At 32.4% G+C, this 15,000-nt stretch overlaps 1 pseudogene; it reads left to right on the top strand.

Annotated features, from left to right (window-relative positions):
- The window catches only part of LOC135195283 (uncharacterized), a 94,843-nt pseudogene that overhangs the window by 28,622 nt on the left and 51,221 nt on the right, over positions 1 to 15,000 (top strand).

Here is a 15,000-nt window from a genome sequence, read left to right as displayed (position 1 = left end):
GAGAGAGAGAGAGAGAAGGCGGCCGCATACGCAACCTCTGGTTTTTTTTTAATATGGAAATGTATTTAAAGTCTTTGGAAATCTCGCCACAACCCCCTTCCGAACGTTTATTTTTACATTTTTTCACGTTTTTCTGTTTTGTTTTTTTTTTTTAACGTGTGTCCTTCGCTTTTTTTTATCTTGTTATTTGCGTGTGCTATTTTTCTTTTAGTGTTCATTTCTTTACGTTTTAGATTGAGTTTTGTATTTACGTTTATATTCATTGATTTATTTATCGTGACGTATTTATGGGATATTTTACTATATATATTTTTTGTTTGTCTTTATTTATTTGTATTTACATCTTGCGTTTAGCATTGTCCCTTTAATCACTTTCATGGTTTTGTTTTATTATTTTAAAGTTTTTCTTAGACACAGTATTATCTTGTTTTCATTTCTACTCTTTTTACGTATTACTAAGTTTGGTCTATCATTACCTTTCTATTATAAATCAGATGTTATTTTTTTTTCTTTTTTTTGAGAATTATGCTCTGACCTGAAATTCGTGCGACACTTTGCATTGTGTTCTTTTATTATTTTCCATGTTAGTTTTTTTTTGCTGATTTATACAAATATTACTTCGTTTCTTCATTGACATATTTATTCATTTGATTGTTATGCATTTTTCTACGTTTATTTATTTATATATTCATTTACTCTTCCAATTGAGCGTCACCTCTTTACTTCCTGATTTATTAATCAAATCAGTTAGTTTATTTATTTATTTTCGTAATTATTCAATTGTTCATTTATTTACTTATTTCTTACCTATTTTTTTTATTTACTCTCATCTCTTAGACGACTTCCTGAGTTTTCTCACCTTTTTATTTATATCCGTCTTCGGTCCTTGAAAAGGTAACCGTATTTTTAATGATTATTTATAATTATTTTTTAAAATTTTTATGCTATGCTCTCTTGGACGACTTCTTGATTCAAAATTGTTTTATCACTTTTTTATATATACTATATAATCCGTCTTCAGTCCTTAAAAAGCTAACCGCATTCTTTAACGAATTTTTACAATTATTTTCAGTTGTTCCTCCTCCCTCCTCCTCCTCCTCCCTTTCGTCTTCCTCCTCCTCCTCCTCCTCCTCCTCTCCTCTTTCTCCTCTCCTCCTCCTCCTCCTCCTCCATCCTCCTCCTCCTCCTCTCCTCACTTTCGTCTCCTCTCCTCCTCCTCCTCCCTTTTCGTCTCCCTCCTCCTCCTCCTCCCACCTCCTCCTCCCTTTCGTCTTCCCTCCTCCTCCTCCACCTCTCCTCCCCTTTCGTTTCCTCCTCCACCTCCTCCTCCCTTTCGTCTTCCTCCTCCACCTCCTCCTCTTCCTCCCTTTCGTCCTCCTCCTCCTCCTCCCTTTCCTCCTCCTCCTCCTCCTCCTCCTGCCTGAATTCCTCGGAAAGTTAATCTGTGTTTCTCTGTTGTTTGTTTTCCATGTGACTCAGAGCCGTCTTGCTAAAGGTCCCTTTGGCTTGTTTGAGGAAAAGCTGCTGATGCAAGAGGCAGAGATGGAAGTGAGTAGAAAATCCAGTAGAAAATTGAACTCTTCGGTAGACAGTCTACTCTCTTCTCTACAGTAGTTTTTCCAGTCTGTTCTCACACGTCTTTCGCTCTCGGTTCGAACCGTTTCCTGGTTGTAGTGCTTGTTTTTTTTTTTTTTTTTTTTTTTTTTTTTTTTTTTTAACCTTGATTTGGTCTTAATTTTAATATCTCCGTCTCGCAAGGTAATTTTATTATTATTTTATTTATTATTATTATTATTATTATTATTATTATTATTATTATTATTATTATTATTATTATTATTATTATTATTATTATTATTATTATATTATTATATCAAAGTCCGATTTTTAAAACCGTTCTTTTTCGTTGAAGGATGTTTGACACCGCTACGAAAATCATGTGAGCGATTAAAATCAAATTTTTAGCTTTTCTGAACATCTTTCTTTCTCTCGTGCAAGTTTTTAACATTTCAACCTTCGAAGAAGCAAGTTTGTTGCCCTCTTCTGTCGAATCTGGTTCGATTATGACACATACGATAAGATTTTTACTTAGGAATTTCTCAAGATGCTCTAATCGTCAGATAATAACTTGTTTCCTGAACGTGGTAATAAGATAATAATAATATAATAATAATAATAATAATTAATCAATAATAATAATAATAATAATAATAATAATAATTTATTTCACTTCATGGCCATATACAGAGGCAGAGAATATAGATAACATTTGCAAAATTTATGTGCAAGAGATAAAAAGATATAATAGTAAACGGTTCCATACAAACTAAAATGTAATACACTCATACTGCATTATCAACAATGAAATGATGCAGTAGTAGCAATAGACGTTATATCAGTGGTAATTGCAGTAACTGAATATATTTATAGGTTGGAATATTTGTAAGAAAAAATTCCGCAACCCATTTTGGATTCCCTTCTTCTGTTCCCTTGTTTTCATCGTCGTTCCCTTACTTTCCCATTCCCATTCCCATTCCAGTAGGTCCTCTCTCTCTCTCTCTCTCTCTCTCTCTCTCTGAAGGGAGGAGAAGGGTGTCGTTCTCCACAGGGGTCCTCAGATCAAAGCACTGGCGCCATATGGGAGTCAGATTGAAAGGCCTGACAGATTCGAGATCATCAAAGACAGCGTTGAGAGAGAGAGAGAGAGAGAGAGAGAGAGAGAGAGAGAGAGAGAGAGAGAGAGAGAATAATTCTGTGTATGTGTTGTGTGTGTGTGTGTGTGTGTGTGTAAATGGTGAATGCTTGGCTGTCTAAAAAATGGTTTTTCTTTGCTTGTACAGACTGACACATGTCATGGAGGGACTGCATTACCGTGCTGTGCAGCTGTACACGCATATGCACACACACACACACACATATATAAATATATATGAATAATTATCACATCACCGTGATTCATATAAATCATTCGAGCTACAAATGTCCTTTAATATCTAATTCGCTTTACCTCGGAATTGATATATTTTCATATATATATATATATGATATATATATATATATATATATATTATATATATATATATATATATATATATATATATATATATATATATAGTATAGTTCTACACGTAAGAACTTTGCTTTTTTCACGAGCACGGAACAAATTGCCTTCATTTGTGTACACTTTCATTGAATCCAGTACTGAAAGTGACTGGCCCCCGGGCTGGGCGACGGCAGAGCTAAAAGCGGAGCTCATTGGAGTTTCCTCTTTTGTAGCGTTGTTACACGCTAGAAATATCTTTTAATGTATCCGCATTTTATATTTAATGGATAACCGTAGTTTCATCCATCACTGCGATTGTACATTATATCTAATTCTTATTTTTATTGCTGTTGTTGTTTCACCGTAGTTCTTGTTGTTGTCATTAATGAAACTGTTAAATATATTTTTTTTAAAGTGTATACTATGCTTCCTCTTTTACATATACAATTAATATTTGCATATACCCATGAGCTGAAATATAGGTTATTATTATTTTATTATTATTATTATTATTATTATTATTATTATTATTATTATTATTATTATTATTCCACTGTCAATGGCAAAAGTTAAGCCCCTTAACACAAAGCAATCTCAACTAAAACCAGTCTTTCCCGTCGGTAGCACCATCAGCGCAGACGCCCTTCGGCGGCGCCACGGTGCCTCCGACAGGAGGGACCACCGAAACGGTCAACCCCACATCCGTTCCCTTGAAAGTATGCGGTCTTCGGTCAAACCCCTCTGCAGTTAAAACAAAGATTTTATCTGGCGTCAATTCCGCCCGTCTGATGCCCTCTGGCGTCCTCTCCCGGTTTTATGTCTGTCTGGATCTCGCTGTTTTGGACTCACTTCGAGAGGGTTATGAATTCTTCTTCTTCTTCTTCTTCTCCTCCTTTACGAAGGCAAAGAAAAGCATGCAAAAATGACATGGAATGAAGACCTTGAACCTATGGAAATTCTAGCGGAATTTGCCAAAGTTGGACGAATGCCGAGTGAACTCATTTCATGTCTAACATTGTAGACATAAGATCTGGTGGTGTTCTTTACGAAGGCAAAGAAGAGCATAGAAAAAATGACATGGAATGAAGACCTTGAAGCTATGGATAATGTAATAATAATAATAACTTTCAGTTTATAGCAGGAAGCAAGGTATACATACAAATACTGTACATATATGATGTATGTTACTGTACTTGAAGTCTGAAGGAAGTGTAAAATCACAGAAAGTGTGATATTTCAGAAAATTTCAATTTGGAAAGTTTATTTGTTGGGGGGACGTCATAATTTGAAAAATTATCCTTAAATAAATGAACTCAGTGAACGAGGGATGACGAAAACAAGCATAACCTGTTGGTTGATATTAATATAATGAAATTAAAAATACTATGCTGCCATTATCAATAAAGTGTTTTTGGAATTTACACACGCGAAATAAATTATATTATTAATAATAATAATTAATATAATATCTACATATATATTATATAATATATATCATAATATACTATATATATGAATATATATAATATATATATATATAGTATATATATAATAATATACTATATAATATATATATATATATAGATATATATATATATATAGTATATATATATATATATATATCTATATATATATAATATATATATATATATATATATATATATATCTATATATATAGATATATATATATATATATATATATATATATATATATTATATATATATATATATATATATATAGATATATATATATATATATATATATATATATTTACTATGGGTGTGTGCGTGTGTTTGTGTATGTATGTATGTATGTGCGAGTGTCTCGTGCCGTTGTGGGCGCTATACCCAAGTGCACGTGTCCCTTCGGCCAAAACCAATAAACGTTTGTGGTCGCCTGCCCTCGTGCCCAGCTGACCGCTGTCACAATTGAAGAGACAGTGCATATATCTCACACAGAAGGGCCAGAGAGAGAGAGAGAGAGAGAGAGAGAGAGAGAGAGAGAGAGAGCAGAGAGAGAGAGAGGAGACTTTTCATTTCTAATGATCAGCAACACTTTAATTGATGATGATTTCAAGTTGATAACTATGTTACTTGAGGTAAGCTTCACTTAGCATACTTTTATAGGGCCAGTGGTGAGAGAGCTGATAAATATATATTATACTCGTATATCTATATATTATATATATATATATATATATATATATATATATATATATATTATATATATATTATATTATATATATATAATATATAATATCTGTGTGTGGTGTGCGCGTCTAGTTTACTGTACTCTCTCTCTCTCTCTCTCTCTCTCTCTCTCTCTCTCTCTCTCTCTCTCTCTCTCTCTCTCTGCATAACTAGATGGATCCTCCGGTCAGTACTTATAATATTAACGCGATTTAACTATAGCTAGAGAGAAAACACCAGAAAAGATTCAGACGATAAATGTGCTGATACCCGTATACGTTTGTGTAAAAAACTATATACAAAAACACTCTTGATTAACGCAAGTACTTACGAACCGGTGCGTCACATTTTTTTTTACATTGTTCACTCTTTTGATGCCCAGCTTTGAAATCCTTATAAAAAAAAAGAGAGAGAAAAGGAAAAACAACAGTAAAGCATAATGAAACGCCGACTCAAATCATCGAGGAAATTACAGAAGCAAGGAATTGGCTTTTTGCCCTTGAGGGACGCGTACAAAAGCCACTAAGAAAGAAAGAAAAACCGTTTAATGTTATTAAACGTCCAGACTCGTCCACGGCTTTGCGTTCGAAAGTAGGAAATGAACGCTTCCTCTGATCCAGCGCGGTAGAAAATTAATTCTACCATGTTGGGTTTAATTCTTGAAGTTGGGCAGGTTTACTCCGATATCTAACTCGAAACGATATGTTCGCCTGTAAGGATTGCGTGTGGAAATGACCCCAGAGAAAGAAGGAAGGGAAAGTCAGAGCTTAATAATAATATATAATAATAATAATAATAATAATAATAATAATAATAATAACAAATCCAAGCACATTTAGACAATGGAAATAGGAGCTGGACTGAATTAAAAAACGTAGCGTTATGCAAAATGAAAATGTGAAACTCATATATACACACTTCCAAGCTTACGCACACATTACGCAAATTAACTGGAAAATTCAGAAAAGCTAAACTTGTAAAAGCGTAACAGAAAATTATTTCTAGTTTGCAAATCAAGTTTGCAAAAATAAAAGAGAAGGAAATCAATCCGGAAGTCGCAACTAAGGCTGGATTTCGATTTATTTCTAGAATTTTCGTGTATACTTTTCAGAGTAATATCCACGAATATCCGCAAATATCCACAAACAAAAAGTTACCTATGGAAAAATATTGAGAGCTGTTTGTACTTTTTGTGCTAAAACCGTTGACTGACTTTTATGAGTAAAATGATTTGGCGTCGCAATAGAGCGCTTTACTTAAAAAGGCTTCGACTATTATTATAAATAAAATTTTAAACAAATAAGTTTGTATACTCCTTTTATAGTATTATTATTATTATTATTATTATTATTATTATTATTATTATTATTATTATTATTATTAAATTATTAAACAAAAAGTTTTGATTCGTTTTTCTCTACTGTTTGTGTAGGTACCATACGTGTGATTACTTGTGAACCTTATAGCTAATTTTTTTTATTTATATTTTTTTTCCTTTCATCTCGTATATCTAAAATAAGTGTATTGTATTGTCTCTGCTTGGTATATCCCATGTATATGGACCTGAGCTGAAAGAGATTATTATTATTATATTATTATTATTATTATTATTATTATTATTATTATTATTATTATTATTATTATTATTATTACGTATTTGTGTCTATATATGTGTATATAACACTAGATGCTATTATTATTATTACGCATTTGTGTCTATATATGTGTATATATCACTAGATGCTATTGTTATTATTATTATTATTACTCATTTGGGTCTAATGTGTGTGTATCACTAGATACTATTATTATCATTATTATTATGAATACTATTATTATTACTCATTTGTGTCTGTTTATGTGTATATAATAATGCTATTATTATTATTTTGTTATAATTATTATTATTTAACACACGAAGAGACAAACTGGATTTCTAATCGCTTTTTCCTTTTGGGTGCAAGAAATAACGCTCACCTCTTGGAGGAATAATATTATTATTATTCCTCCAAGGCTCACCTCGACCCTTCACGCAACCCTTCAGTAGCCAATTCGGCGGCCTCCTAGTAGTAGTAGTAGGAGGAGGAGGTTTTGACCACAACCTCGGATGTCATTACCCTTTAACCGTGTTGTTAAAGGTGACCTCTGACACGCGACCTTTTTATTACAGTTCATTTAATAATGGGGCTTATGGTTCTCTCTCTCCCCCAACCCCCCTCTTCCCCGTCCCGGGGAGGTGGGTCATATTCCCTCGGTCGTTGTTTTGTTGCTCGTGATGACTAAGATGAATTTGCAGTTTTTTTTTTCTTTAATAAAGACGGTTTGGTGTGTGTGTTTTTTCAATAGAGACTTTTGGTATAAGTTTTTTTTATATAGACTTTTGTTATGTTTTTGCTTTATAAAAACTTTAGTACGGGTTTTTTCTTAATAAAGACATTTGTTATAGTTTTTTTTATAAAGATTTAGTATAGGTTTGTTTGTTTTTTTTCTAAATAAAGACTTTTGATATGAGTTTTTTTCCCTTAAAGACTTTGGTATGGGATTTTCTTAATATAGACTTTTGGTAAGTTTTTTTTCTTGATAAAGACTTTGGTATAGATTTTTATTTTTAATAAAGACGGTTTGGTATGTGTTTTTCTAAATATAGTGGATTTGGTATGGCTTCTTTCTTAACAAAAACACTTTGGTATGGGATTTTTTTTCTTAACAAAGATTGTTTGGTATGTTATTTTTTTTAATAGATAAGGTTTGGTATGGGTTCTTTCTTTAGGAAGACGGATTTTTTTTTCTGAATAAAGTCGTTTTGCTATGGGTTTTTTTTAAAAGACGGTTTGTTGTGAGTTTTTCGATAAAGACGATTTGGTATGTATATCTATATTTGTGTAATTATGTATACATCATAAAAAAATAGTGTACTCTATATTAGCGGTACTTTGCATTTGTATACTGGATACGTGGTCCATGAGCTGAAATAAAATAAATCTCATTTTATTATTATTATTAGTAGTAGTCAGTAGTAGTAGTAGTAGTAGTAGTAGTAGTAGTGATAGTAGTATGTCAAGCATTTCACAGACATTACCAACTTCCTTAGTTCTTCCCTTTGAGTGATATTGAGTTGACCGCAGCTAGAATTCGGGAGGAGGAGGAGGAGGAGATCCCGTGTAGACCGCAGGGATGGGGAGGGGGGTGTGGGGGCTATTGGTTTACACCGGGGAGTCGCAACCACCGAAAGGTAAACAGAAGGGTAGGTCCGGGTCATTAGCGAGTCTGTGTGGTGCCCTCTCCTGAATGGGACTAACACTACGGTATGGATTCGTGTCCTTAACGTGTGCTGCGCGGAAGTCTCTCTCTCTCTCTCTCTCTCTCTCTCTCTCTCTCTCTCTCTCCTACCATGGTATTTTTCCATCTCCAATAATAGCATTTATCAGTCTAATTCATAGCCCCAATAGTCTTGGTAATTATTTTATATTAGTTTGAAATAATAGCTACTATTATTAATATTTTTAGCAATAATAGCAGACTATTATTATTTTTATTATTTTTAGCAATAACAGCAACTATTATCACGATAGTATTTTATAAACACCATAATTGTTTTGGAACCAGATGTATGAATTAGTTAAGTCTTGCTATGATAATAATGATAACGGCAATAATGAAAATAATCATTATTATTAGTTGTAAGTAATTTTCCAGAACACCTGAAATGTATTATAGAAAGGTTCCGGGTGATTACTGTCGTTGTGGTTATTTTCACTATTTAATCTTGAAAAGAAAAGCGTGATTGTAAATTTTTCCTCCTAATTACATCATTATTCCTTTCCTTATGAAGTTGCTAATTCTGTACAAAGAAAAGAGGGAATCAAATAGCAAGCTTTTGATCGCTAATTGTATTCAAATAATAATGATTATTATTATTATTATATTATATAATTATAATTCATATTTTATTATAGTTCGAAGATATTCACAGAGTAAGACAAGGTGGATACGATACTGTACGGAATATTTACATACAGGAGATTAAAGAAAACTAGGGACTGTTACAACCAACACTAATAATACTAATAATAATAATAATAATAATAATAATAATAATAAATATGATAATAATAATAATACTCCAGACTCATGCAGAAGAGTGTGATCCTAGAAACGGCACACATAGTAAGAAAAGTGATGGACTCCTAAGGAGGCAGGATGCAACCCGGAACCCCACACTATATAACCACCACCCAGTCGAATTGGAGGACTGTGATAGAGCAAAAAAAAAAAAAAAAAAAAAAATTTGTTATTACAAAAAAAAAAAAAAAAATTATTAGTTATTATTATTATTTTATTATTATTTATTATTATTATTATAGTTGCATAAGAGTGGCAGCTAAATGATTGTTTATAATAATCTTGGAAACTCCTCGTGTCGGAATATTATTATTATTATATTACTATACTAGTAATCATGGCGGTTGGAATATTATTGATAATATTTTTCTATACTATTATCATATTAGTAATGATCATCATCATCATCAAAACATGTCCTGTTTTTGTTGTCCTTTTTTTGATAATGAAATTGTTGTAATCCTGTAATGAATTCTTCGTGTTGGAATATTATTAATATTTTATTATTATACTAGTATGCTTTTATTGTAATAATATAATTATTCTGTTATGATGATATATAAATATATAAATATAGTAATCATCATCATCATCATCAAAACAGTTCCTGCTGTTGTTGTTTTTGTGATAATAATAATAATAGGCGTAATCCAACCTCCAGCTTACTCGTGGTGCTTGCTAAAGTTTACAGTCAAATAGCACGTTGTTTCACAAACGAAAATTAAATTAAATACGCCATATTTTATCCGAAGTAATTGTTCTATACTGTTTAACATGCACATTAGTTATTTTTAACATTTTCATTCTGATAAATAAATCAATCAATATCGTCCTAAAATTCCTGTATCTTTAACTCAACGCTAAATACCTTTTTCAGATCTTTTTAGGCTTTTTCATGGGGATTTCCTACCACCCCACCCCCCATCAAGAACAACAACAGCAAGAAAACAACAACAACAAAGTGGTTCGTAGGCTTACTCCCCGAGTGAGCGAAAAATAATAATAATAATAATAATATATGTTTTATTAAAAGTGATTTGCTGCCTCAGCTGCATTAATTTTATACAGGTTTCTTCTTCTCATTTTTCTAATTATTGCTTTCTCATTGTTGCTTAAAACTGGTGAGCAACGCACCGAAGGTTGACATATCTCAATTAGGTCAAACGATTGGATTTTATTGGTAAAAAAATTTCAGTGGGGGTAGTCAAATTTTGGGTCAATATATAATAATAATAATAATAATAATAATAATAATAATAATAATAATAATATAATAATAATATAATAATAATAATAATAATAATAATCAATAATAATAATAATAGTTGATTGACAAAATCAAGAAGAAAGTATCACTCATTGATGTCGCAATACCATGGGACACCAGAGTTGAAGACGAAATGAGGGAAAAAATGGATAAGTATCAAGATCTGAAAATAGAAATAAGAAGAATATGGGATATGCCAGTGGAAATCGTACCCATAATCATAGGAGCACTAGGCACGATCTCAAGATCCCTGAAAAGGAATCTAGAAAAACTAGACGCTGAAGTAGCTCCAGGACTCATGCAGAGAGTGTGATCCTCTCCCTAGAAACGGCGCACATAGTAAGAAAAGTGATGGATCCTAAGGAGGCAGGATGCAACCCGGAACCCCACACTATAAATACCACCCAGTCGAATTGGAGGACTGTGATAGAGCAAAAAAAAAAAACAAAAATAATAATAATAATATAATAATAATAATAATGATAATGATAATAATAATAACAAGAACTCCGCAGCATAGATCAGAAAACTAGGAAACATATGACAATACACAAAGCACTACACCCAAGAGCAAATACGGACAGGCTATACATAACACGAAAGGAAGGAGGGAGAGGACTACTAAGTATAGAGGACTGCGTTAACATCGAGAACAGAGCACTGGGGCAATATCTGAAAACCAGTGAAGACGAGTGGCTCAAGAGTGCATGGGAAGAAGGACTAATAAAGTAGACCGAAGACCCAGAAATATACAGAGACAGGAGAATGACAGACAGAACAGAGGACTGGCACAACAAACCAATGCACGGACAATACATGAGACAGACTAAAGAACTAGCCAGCGATGACACATGGTAATGGCTACAGAGGGGAGAGCTAAAGAACGGAAAACTGAAGGAATGATAACAGCGGCACAAGATCAGGCCCTAAGAACAGATATGTTCAAAGAACGATAGACGGAAATAACATCTCTCCCATATGTAGGAAGTGCAATACGAAAAATGAAACCATAAACCACATAGCAAGCGAATGCCCGGCACTTGCACAGAACCAGTACAAAAAGAGGCATGATTCAGTGGCAAAAGCCCTCCATTGGAGCCTGTGCAAGAAACATCAGCTACCTTGCAATAATAAGTGGTACGAGCACCAACCTGAGGGAGTGATAGAAAACGATCAGATAAAGATCCTCTGGGACTATGGTATCAGAACGGAAATAGGGCGATACGTGCAAATAGACCAGTACGTGACGTTGATTGACAAAGTCAAGAAGAAAGTATCACTCATTGATGTCGCAATACCATGGGACACCAGAGTTGAAGAGAAAGAGAGGGAAAAAATGGATAAGATAAGATCTGAAGATAGAAATAAGAAGGATATGGGATATGCCAGTGGAAATTGTACCCATAATCATAGGAGCACTAGGCACGATCCCAAGATCCCTGAAAAGGAATCTAGAAAAACTAGACGCTGAAGTAGCTCCAGGACTCATGCAGAAGAGTGTGATCCTAGAAACGGCGCACATAGTAAGAAAAGTGATGGACTCCTAAGGAGGCGGGATGCAACCCGGAACCCCACACTATAAATACCACCCAGTCGAATTGGAGGACTGTGATAGAGCAAAAAAAATAATAATAATAATAATAATACTTCATAACTGTTTAACATGTACATTAGTTATTTTTTTTTTTTTTACCTTTTCATTCTGATAAATAAATAAATCAGTATCCTTTCCTAAAATTCCTGTATCTTTAACTCAACACAAAATTCCTTTTCAGACCTTTTTAGGTGTTTGAAAATGGGTCTTTACTAGCCTCCCCCCCCCCCCCCCCCACCCCCCCCCCCCCCCACGCCCCCCCTCACAACAAGGACAAGAACAACAAAGTAGTTTGCAGACTTACTCCCCGAGTGAGCGAAAATAATAATAATAACAATAATAATTAATAATAATGGAAAAACAAATCCACAGTTATGTAAATGTATATATATTTAAATTTAAAACTTTAATGGATAGCTGTAGGGAATCTGTTCGGTTCCCCTTATCAACCCCGAAAGCTATCCTTAAAGTTTTAGATTTAAGTATATGTACATTTACATAACTGTGGATTTGTATTCGCGAAAGCTATCTTTAAAGTTTTAAATTTAAATATATGTACATCTACATAACTGTGGATTTTTTGTTTCTCCATTTTAAGACTCGTGCTACTATGAGGATTTTTAAAAATAATAATAATAATAATAATAATAATAATAATAATGCTAAAGGCAGTAGCGGAATGCAATTACCGGCCATGGAAAAGTAGCGGTGGCGCTAAGGGCAGCAGAATTATTGTAATGACAATATCAAGCGTAAAGGAGAGAGGGAGTTGTCCACCTAATGGACTGGAAGCCTGCGAAGGGAAATAAATTGGAAATTGAGGGGAAAAACGGAATTTGCCTGGAAATGACGGTGTAGCAATTTGCAGTTGAATTTACGAAGGAAGAGGTAAGAGTGGAGAACGGTTGAGAGAGAGAGAGAGAGAGAGAGAGAGAGAGAGAGGAGAGAGAGAGAGAGAGAGAGAGAGGGGACAATAAATCGCGAGAGAAGGGAAGGGAAGGTATGGTATTTTTTTTTATGTCAGTGGAGGGGAGGAGGAGAGCTTTCTCTCAGTGGTGGCATACAGTGGGCTCTCAAATGTATATGTATGTAAATTATACTAGGGTGAAATTGCTTGCTGTTGCAAAATATTTCAAACTGATTTTGCTTTGTTGCATGCAGTAAATCAGTAAATGGATTTTTTATGCGCGCGCACATATATATATATATATATATATATATATATATATATATATATATATATATATATATAATATATATATATATATATATATATATATATATATATATATATATTATATATATATATATATATATATATATATATATATATATATTTATATTTGTGTTTGTGTCTGCTCGCATAAATGTGTGTATATTCATATAAATATATATATATATATATATATATATATATATATATATATATATATATATATATATATATATATACACATACTTACATACTATATAATTGATATATGTACATTTTTGTAATTATATATAATTATGCGGCCAAGTTCGTAATGCCAAAGTAATCAGTTAAAGAAAGCAATGAACAAACTAAAATGAAGGTTTGTGGAAACACAAAAATATAGTTTGAATAACAGAGATGAGTTTTGAATAAGATGGACTGTTATCCGCTTGAAATCAATGAAGGTAAAGAGTCAGGTGTCTTAAACATTTAGGATGAGCGTATACCGCTGTAACTACACACTTTTCTTCTACCGATAAATGGCTTTACATAACCTTAAGTGAAGCTGTAGCCCTCATGTCAATCTTGAGATTTGAATTCAATCAAATTCCATTCATTCCAGTTTAAAAAAAATGTTTGAGATTTGTATCCAGTCAAATTCCATTCATTTAAATTAATTTTTTTTCAGATTCACTTATGAGTAGGATTATCCTGTGTATATATGATTTTTTTTTATTTGTATAATCTTTTTTAAACATTCTGAAGTAGATACCAGCATTTCTCTCTCTCTCTCTCTCTCTCTCTCTCTCTCTCTTCTCTCTCTCTCTCTCTCTCTCTCTCAATACATTCACAGATTTTCACGTCCCCGTGAACCCTGTTACAAAATAAGTATCCGAAATATATGATTGCAACGTCCGCATGGTATTATTATGGGCCTTTTTATTTTACCATATATATAATATATATATATATATATATATATATATATATATATATGTATATATATATATATATATATATATATATATATATATATATATATATATATATATATATATGTATGTATGTATGAACATATATATATATATATATATATATATATATATATATATATGTGTATATAACTTATTTATAGATATATATATATATATATATATATATATATATATATAAATATATATATATTGTGACGAAGTGTCAATATCTGGTTACTACACTTACCATTTATTAATTGTTACCTCATAAAAGCCAGACACCTGAACCCTCATCACAGGTACTAAACGACTGAATACTCTAAAGGCAACAGTGATCCCTTAACAACTTACCAGTATTGCAGAAAATCAGACTAAGTTCATCAAAACGGTGTGAGGCAATCTTGTAAGTAATTAAATTAATCAAAGGGCATCACTCCATCAACAACCACTCTTAGTTTTTCTACCTAACATCAATATAATTATATGCTGGTGTGAAAATAAACACTTATAAAAATTTTAAATACAAAAATCTATTATTAAACTCAAAATTTATAAGTGAAATTCACGATATCAGGGAAAATTACTGTTACTTGAAAACAAAACAAAGTTTAATTA

This window comes from Macrobrachium nipponense, chromosome 16, assembly GCF_015104395.2.
Source record: "Macrobrachium nipponense isolate FS-2020 chromosome 16, ASM1510439v2, whole genome shotgun sequence".
In the NCBI taxonomy this organism is placed as follows: Eukaryota; Metazoa; Arthropoda; class Malacostraca; order Decapoda; family Palaemonidae; genus Macrobrachium; species Macrobrachium nipponense.
This window is presented reverse-complemented; position numbering and strand designations above follow the sequence as displayed.